Raw genomic sequence first — 8,036 nt, 5'->3', positions numbered from 1 at the left:
TAATCAGGAGCAAAAGTGGAGCCCATAGAGGTTCCTTTCAGCTGTAAGAAGAATTCCCCTATAAATGAGAAGTAGTTTAGCTTCAGAACCATGGAGGCCAACTCAATAATAAAGTGACTAGGTGGGACATCTGTACGATCCTGGAGATAGAAGCCTAAGGTATCTAGTCCCCGGTCATGTGATATATTTGTATAGAGGCTCTCCACATCTAAGGTAACCAACAGTTATGTCAGCAGGTAAATCTGTGATCTCTGAGATCTTATTAATAACATCAGTAGAATCCTTGACATATGATGGAAGTTGACAGACATAAGGCTTGATGAAGTGATCCACAAAATTAGATAATGGCTCTAAAAGTGACTCACTTTTAGAGCCATTATCTAATTTTGTGGATCACTTCATCAAGCCTTATGTCTGTCAACTTCCATCATATGTCAAGGATTCTACTGATGTTATTAATAAGATCTCAGAGATCACAGATTTACCTGCTGACATACTGTTGGTTACCTTAGATGTGGAGAGCCTCTATACAAATATATCACATGACCGGGGACTAGATACCTTAGGCTTCTATCTCCAGGATCGTACAGATGTCCCACCTAGTCACTTTATTATTGAGTTGGCCTCCATGGTTCTGAAGCTAAACTACTTCTCATTTATAGGGGAATTCTTCTTACAGCTGAAAGGAACCTCTATGGGCTCCACTTTTGCTCCTGATTACGCTAACTTATATGTGGGGTATTTTGAACATAAGTTTGTCTTTAACCCAGATATGAACCCTTTTAGTCAAAAAATCCTTAAATGGTATCGTTTCCTGGATGATGTTTTCTGTTTGTTTCAAGGAACCAAGTGAAGAACTGTTAGCATTTGGACATATCTAAATGGTTGTAACTCTGACTTAAAATTTACTCTAGAATATGACCAATCACGTGTATCTTTCTTAGATATGTGGATTATACTAGATAAGGGGAGTCTAACTACTACCTTATATAAGAAAGAAACTGATCGCAACACTTTTCTCTTGGCCACCAGCGCACACCCAAGAGCTTTAAAAAATGGACTACCTAAAAGCCAATTTTTTAGGTTAAGAAGACTCTGCCACTCTGACAATGACTTCATTGAGAAGGCAGTAGAAATGAAGCAGCGGTTCCTAAAACGGGGCTATACAGCTCAATGTGTGGATACTGCATATCAGAATGCTCTTTCCAAGTCCAGAGTTGACCTTCTGAAAAAAAGTGTAAAAAAAGATAAACATTTTTCAGTTTCCTGTATTACCACCTTCACTCCCCAGGCCCACATTATCAAAAAAACTGTTGAGAAACACTGGCATATTCTAACCACAGATCCGGCCCTGTCTGAACTTTTCCAGGACCCTCCTCTCTTTGTTCACAAAAGAGGACCAAACCTTCGCAATAAATTGATCAGAGCTAACATCTTGCCCCCTCCAAAACAAACACTGTTGACTCCAATCAAGGACGGGAATTATCCCTGTGGAAATTGTGCTCAATGTCATAGTTCAGTGAAAACAAACACTTTTAAGCATCCTAGAACAGGTAAAAGGTTTGGAATTAGGGAATAATCACATGCAACACTAAAAATGTTGTTTACATGTTAACATGCCCATGTGACAAAATTTACATTGGTAAAACCACCCGTCCTCTGAAACAAAGAATAAGTGAACATAAGAGCTCCATCAGGAGAAAAGATGAAAACTATCCTGTAGCTTGTCATTTCAATGATTTGTCACACCCTCTTTCTTCCCTTAGATTTCAAGGTATATAGAGCAAGTAACTCTACACAGAGGAGGTGACATCGACAGGAAATTATGCCAAAGAGAACTTTTTTGGATATATACTTTAAATGCATTGCAACCATCAGGTTTAAACGAGGATTTTGACATGAGTGTGTTTATATAATTAAGAAATATGGATTTAATTTTGAACTGTTTGTGCTCTGCTTTATGATGGTTAATGCCTGATGTCTGCAAAGCATGGACTTGTTCTTGTTTTCTCTGTTTATGTTTCATGTTTGTCTTTCACTACATTTCCCAGAATGCTTCACTGACTCAGAGTGCTGCACCACAGGTGCCAATAATGATGTATATTAACCACAAGCACTGTTTGTATGCACTCTGCCTGATGAAGGTCTAAGGACCGAAAGCTTGCAAGTCAAGTAAAGCTTCTTTGCACAAAAATAGACCTGAAGTGTGCGGATTGTCTTCTTCTTATACTGAAATTTCTACTGAATCCTGCACCTTCTAAACAGATGAGCGGTGGCCTATCACAACTTAAGTTCCTAATCCCCAGAAGAAAAAAAATGTACACAATGGTTTCCATTGTCTCTGTTTTTCTTTATAGAATCTGTCATTTTGACTGAAGAATTTAAGAGTTGAACCATCATTTCACACCCACTAACGCCCATTGAAGCCTATTTCTAGATGCTGAATCGCTTTGGGGACAGCAAAAAACAAAAACAAAAGGAAAAAACAACAACAACAAAAAATGTACCTCAATAGCAAACGAGCCTTATGTATCAGACCCATTGATTGGCTAGGTTCCCCTTTTTTTCTGTTCCCTGTGTGAGCTGGGCATAGAACGTGCGGCTGTCTGTGTGTGAGCGTGACGCGTGCACAGGTGTCAACGCCCAGTTTAGAAAGTCCAAAACCCTGCCACAGTTTTCTTCCAAAACAGGTGACCTCACAGCTGATCTACCGCTCTTGAGTGCTCATCAATCAGCCGATTCAAAGCTGGTTGGATCAAATTTGTGGAAGGGATTTTACTCTTTGAACCTGGTGTCAACATGACCTCTGTGTGCATGTGTATGAGTGTGTGTGTGTGGGCATTTCCCAAAGTGTAATTTGCGTCCTTCGAAGTGCATCAGCCTTCCGAACCATGTCCAGTGATTGGATACTCTTTGGTGAACTCGGAGTATCCAATCACTGGACGTGACTAATTAGGCTGACACACTTCCAAGGCTCATACACTTGACATTGGGAAATTGTGTGTGTGTGTGTGTGTGTGTGTGTGTGTTTGAACTGCACTGGCACACGTGAAGCCTCTGCACAGACCTCCATTATCTTGGTCCTCACACGTCAGCCAGCCCATGTCCACCAGGTCTCCTCCCCTCACCACCACCACCACCACCCTCCCCTTACCCACCCCTTACTCTTTCATCCTGTTTTACTCATGTACTTCTCTCTCTGTTGCATAATTATTTATTTATTTTATTAGTATTACAATGATCATGGCAGATTATGATGATGATTTTACTTGTCTACTATTACGTGACCACTTGTGTGTGTATATGTGTGTGTGCACGTGTGTGTGTGTGTGTGTGTGCGGCTGATTGTAATTCATGGGTTTGATGGTTGGTTTAAGTCAGCGAGGTGTGTGTTGCTTGAAGAGGTGTGTGTTGGTCGTTTGTGTGTGTGTGGGTGCGGGTGAGTGTGTGTGTGTGCTCATGCCAGGGAAACGAGTGTGAGGACAGTGGAGAAGCCGCCGGGTTAAAGCACTTTGCTGTGTTTTAGTCGACTCCCGCGTGGCACTTGATGGGGATAAGACACAGTTTTGCTTTTTACGTGGTTTCAGCCATTTTGATATTCAAAATCAAATGTTTACACTGTGATTGTAGTAGTCTCCCATCTAACACTGGATATCTCTGGTTATTTTTGACTAGATAAAATTTGATCTCTCTTGGAAGGCACTTTTTTTCTTTTTTGTCTTAAAAAAACATTTCTAGATATTTTGTTTTATAATTTTACTATTATTGATGGATCAAAAATGCTTCATTGAATGCCCCTACCCCCCTCATAACACATAACTGATGACACTTGATGTCCCCCACGCCACGTTCCTGTCATCATACATATATTCCATGCTTTTAAATTCCCAATTTAATTTCACCCTGCCTGTGTTTGAAAGTCCAAAAGCGTAAACGTGAACTTTGTACAAAAAAAAAAAAAATTAACGATATAGCCTGACAAAAAAAAAGTTTTTGGGTCCCAGCTTGTGCAGTTGTAACTGCTCTGTATAGTCCAACAGATAGGAAACTTTGCTGCATACTCGACCACTATAATCCCACATATTATCAGATGTTGTGATGGGAGAGTTCTGCCTGCTAGGTTTTGCTCTGCCCCTGCTAATTTAAAACCTTCAATACGACCCTTGCATATCTGAGGAAAAAGCCCGTATTGCAGTCCATATTAGAGTTGTATGAACGAAGTGCAGGTAGAAGTACTTTAATGGATGTAATTACACTAATGGTATGATATGTGGTTTTAACCATGCAATATACTACTAGTGTTGTAATTACATCCGTAACTACTTCTACTTCATACAATTCTGGTCCATATGCTGTGTCACAGCTTTACCTACAGTACCATCTCTAGTTAAAAATATGTGCAGGAGTCAGATTTGTCAAATAATTATAGGGAATTCCCAATATACAGTTTATTCTAATTCCGTGTACTAATAATAATCACACCTGTGGAAAGCAAAGGAAAAATTATATGAGTGTGGAAATTCCGTGTACAATTTGATAGGATTGCGCCTCTGAAAACACTTGCAAAAAACAAGCTGTGTAACAATTACTATACTTGTTGATGTATCTTAAAAGGTGATCAAGAATAGCTGGCCGATTTCATGATATTGTATCCAAGACTTTTGTATAAAAGAGCTAAAAATGTAAAAGACAAAGTAATGTACTCCTGGTTGATATTTACAATTTAAAACCAGACAGCACAAATGTGAAGACTCAAATCGTGTTTTTTTCCCTCATTGTGCGTTTCCTCCATTGAATTTTGAATACAGAGCTGGAAAAGGTTTTTAAGACGGTGAATTAAAACTTGTGTACCATTGGTTTCAAGCACACTTGATATCCAGGCGCAAAAAAGGTTCCATTACTAGTGCTGTGAAGATGTAGGTATAAAAGGCAATATGTAAAGCCAACCGCCACACTCAAGTTCGCTCACACAGGGCGCTCTTATCTCTCTCTATCAGTTCCTTATTTGGAAAAAACACTCACATGCACATTGAGAAATATGACGTATTCATCTTTAATTAGTTTCTTTCTTTTTGAGAAAGACATTGAGATTGACATTGACTCTATGATTGGACAGTCTATTGTTTTAAAACATGGAGAATTGTGCTGACTGTTATATTATTACTCCCTGCTGTTCAGCTCATGCATGTGTAAGAAGTATGGACATCCTTCAAATAATTCACAGGAGCACCAATGCATTTCTAAAATGAAACGAAACGTACAAATTGGGGTTATATCTTGATATTGTCATGTCATCAGTCCAAGCATTGCCCGCTTGTCTGTGTGTCATTTGGGCCCAATACACCTTTTGTCGTCTTACTTCAACGTAAAATACAAGCCACGGATATTACATGTAATTGAATGGTCCCATATATAGGCACTTGTAATGTAATTAAGTGTTCTATCTATATTGTGAAATTCAATGCACGGGTATTGAACTCGGCCACCTACTGTTCCTTATACACATAGAGCATGAAATACTGACACCTAGAGGACACAAATATGAACTGCATAATGCCTGTTAGAGGATACATGCCACTAACACCCCAAAAGCAGGAACCCAGCAAACATGCACAACCTTCACACGTGCCAATTGGATCATTGACTACTGGGACTCAGGAGTTACCAAAGCTCTGTGTCATATTTAATGTTGTAGTTCAGATTCATTTTGCTTTGTACATTTCTGCTCTGCTCTGTCAGGTCAACTTGTCACTCTGAAAAATCCTCATGAAACCTTTCTGGAAATAGTGTTTGTACTGGTTTGTCACAAGACCGTTCTTGTCTGTGCAACAGCTGATATTGGAATTTAAAAGGCAAAACAAACAAGTTACCGTACCCATCCATCATAAGCCTAATGTTTTAGGAGAAGCCCATGATGATGGCATGCTGTGTAAGTAAGGTTACTTCAAATCTTTGTTTCTCATCTTAACCAATAGACTGACCAATTGTACAGTGTGTACAGTGGTGTTATTGAAATCAGTTCACAAGTATCCAGTTTCATGTAAAATCTACAAAATGTGAATACTGATATGTTCAGTTTGTCAGCATGTCCTAAATTAACTTTCTTAATTGCCCATGAATAAAATGATAGCAGTTGTAATCCATCATCTCTTCCCCTTGCATCAGAAGGGTATTCCAAGAACCTGGCTACGTGGTAAACCAGGTTAAACTAAGTTCATCTTGAGGTAAAGGTAAATGATTCAATAGAAGAGCCTGTAGTCCTCATGGTTTTAATTGAATGGCACATGTGGGCTATCTATTAGCAGTTTACCACTTCCTTGTAGGTTAACCCAGGGTAGCCCAGTTTATCGGTTAAGTATGTTCTTGGAATACCCCCCCTGACCTAATTCACAAAACTTAATTTCAATTCAACTGCCTGTTAGGCTGTCAGGGTAACTAAACACAGACAGACAGTGTTATATTGGTGCCCTACACCATGTTGAAAGTCAACACAGCTTCAGTCAGAGTCTGTTTCTCTCTAACACACACAACCGAGTTCTTCCCCATCTCTTGATCCTATGACCTAGCAACCGCCCATGTTGGAAATCACGCATGACAAAACGTCATGTCACCGTCACCTGAATTTGGACAATAGGAGCTTTGCTGTGCTGTGGAGCCTTGGCGGGGAAAGCCATCAGTGATGTGCACCGCTGTAAAAGCAACAACTCATTTGGAATGAGGCAAGGTGTGGGAGCTTTGGGGTCTCCCGATTCCTATACAGTGGGTTACCTTGCCCCCCTCTGTTTGAGACTGAGAATGCTTTCTTTCTTCACCCCGAGGTTAATTTCATTTATAAATATTTTTTTGTTTGGTTGATGGTGCCCTTTTACTGCCAGGAATGTGGCATTTTGGAAGGACATGTTTTTACATATCCATGGACTTGCTTCACCGAATGAGTTCACGTCCCCTTTGAGCAATCTGTCAAAAGCTGGAACATGTAATGAAAAACATGAAGAAAAAAAATCCATACTCCCTTTTTATTACTATTGTAGAATACAGATCAAACTGTTATGAAAAGACTAAAGATTGTAAAATAGTTGTGCCAACAAATAAAAGAACCAGTATTTCACATGTCTTCTGTCTTTTTTTTTTCACTCGCCTTAAACAGGTCGTTTGTATTTTTGCATGCTCTGTCATCCAAAGCCATGGAATTCAGAGTTGTGGCAACCGGGGTATAGCCAGTGCCGGATTAATGCACAGGCTAGATATGGCTGCAGCCTAGGGGCCCCCACCTGCCAGGGGGCCCCTCAACGGCCAAAAGTGAAAAATGTTGGAATTTTGACAAGATGTAATATTGAAAAAATCACTCATATTATGACTATGTAAATTTGTCGTGAAATTTGCCCTTTGCGGGGCCCTACAGTAACCTGTAGTCTAGGGGGCCCCTTCCATCTTAATCCGGCCCTGGGTACAGGAAGTTGTTTGGTGACGTGATTCACGTAGATTGAAATAGTTCTAGTTAGTGGCCTTCTATTCGCAAGAGGCAACCACAGAACCAAAGTTGACCACTGGGTAACAATGTCATTTCAATATTGCATTTGACCTCTCGTCAGTTTCATTTACTTTTCACAAAATTCTTGCCTTTAAGAAACTGGCAGACAGCCTTATTTGCTAGTCTACCCAAGGTATGGATTTAATAACAAATTAAACTATAATTCCATCCTTTCAAATGGGCTTTTAAAGTCCAGCCACCTGGCATAATGTCAGCTATCTATAAAGGTTCTGGTAACATTTTATTTTTTTAGGTTTTCATATTAGTCACTAATGCATGCCTAGCTGTCTGCATAAGTGACTTATAAAATGCATGTTTAGCAAAATCAGACATAATGAAGAATTAGAATTTGATGGTATTGTTTAAAAAAGTAACATTTGTGAATTTAGTGTGACTTCTGAAAACAAAGTACTAAAATTATTGCACAATGCACCTTTAAGGTCAATAGGATCAGCTGAACTCTTTCCTCAATGGCTCTGATGTGATCTATAGTGTTGCCTCCTCT

The sequence above is a fragment of the Engraulis encrasicolus genome, chromosome 10 (assembly GCF_034702125.1).
Source record: "Engraulis encrasicolus isolate BLACKSEA-1 chromosome 10, IST_EnEncr_1.0, whole genome shotgun sequence".
Taxonomy (NCBI): Eukaryota; Metazoa; Chordata; class Actinopteri; order Clupeiformes; family Engraulidae; genus Engraulis; species Engraulis encrasicolus.
The sequence above is the reverse complement of the archived record's forward strand: the minus strand, read 5'-3'. Positions refer to the sequence as shown.